Source organism: Canis lupus, unplaced genomic scaffold (genome assembly GCF_011100685.1).
Source record: "Canis lupus familiaris isolate Mischka breed German Shepherd unplaced genomic scaffold, alternate assembly UU_Cfam_GSD_1.0 chrUn_S1451H1635, whole genome shotgun sequence".
Lineage (NCBI taxonomy): Eukaryota > Metazoa > Chordata > Mammalia > Carnivora > Canidae > Canis > Canis lupus.
Window position 1 is genome coordinate 308128 of NW_023330284.1, and position 1184 is coordinate 309311.

Consider the following 1184-nt stretch of genomic DNA (forward strand, 5'->3'; position numbering starts at 1 on the left):
TCCTGACCGACTCCAGTTAAGTGCGCTGGAAAGAGGGACATTGTTCAACGCAGCTTCCTGGTTACCAGAGTTCTAAATCTGTTACACGCTTGTCCCCAAGGAAGTGACGTCTCGTGACGTCAATCTTTTTCAAGATTCCAGCCCTTGGGCCCCTCCCTTCAGTCAGACCTATCCAGAGCCCCTTCTTGACATATGACTGCTTGCCCCACGTTATCTCGTTAACTTTACATCCGCAGCCAAAAATGCCATAGCCACAACTCTCTGAAAATGCAAGGAAGGTCCTACTTTTCTGGACACGGAGCTGAATTCAGAACTTTCTTTCTGTGCTTGCCTCTCAGATCTGTGACCTATCTAACCCACCGTGTCTCATATAGTCCACAGGTTCCCAACTTGCACAATGATAGAAGAATCAGAATCTTCTTCTTAGGGACATCATCAGGGGTCTATGAATGACATCTGCAACGCACGTGAGCTGGTGCCCTGTGTATCTGAGGCGCAAATTTTCAGGATGGTGGATTGACATGAAGAGGTGAGATGTGGCATGGAGTACCAGTTGAAAGTGGCCTGGGTTCCACAGTTTTCACTTGACCTCCGGCCTCATTTCAATGGGGGCACCATGATGGGGTGGGAATGCTCTAAGATCAGACATGGTTATCTTCTGTAGTCAAACCGTCCAATTGTGTCCTGTTCTATTTTGAATGAGACAGAGGTGCCTCTTTCTGGGCTCTGGGGGTCACAGCCTTTACCATGGCTCCCAGCGATAATCACCTGTGGCATAAATATCCCTGTGTCACCCCGAGGTGCTTGGTGACGGTTCCTGACCAACACAATACATCCAACTCAATGGCATATCACATCTAATTTCCAATTGTTTAAGGTTAGGGTTAGGCCTCACGGTTACGGTTAGGGTTAGGCTTCAGGGTTAGGGTTAGGGTTAGGGATTTAGGTGAAGGTTAGATTAGGCTTCAGGGTTAGGGTTAGGGTTAGGCTTTAGGGTTAGGGTGAGGGTTAGGCCTGAGGTCAGTGTTAAGGTTAAGCCTAAGGGTTAGGGTTTAGGTTTAGGCCTCAGAGGTAAGCCTCAGGGTTAGGCCTCAGGGTTAGTGTTAGAGTTAGGCCTCAGCATTAGGCCTCAGGATTAGGCCTCAGTGTTTGGCCTCAGGGTTAGGCCTTAGGGTTAGGTTTAG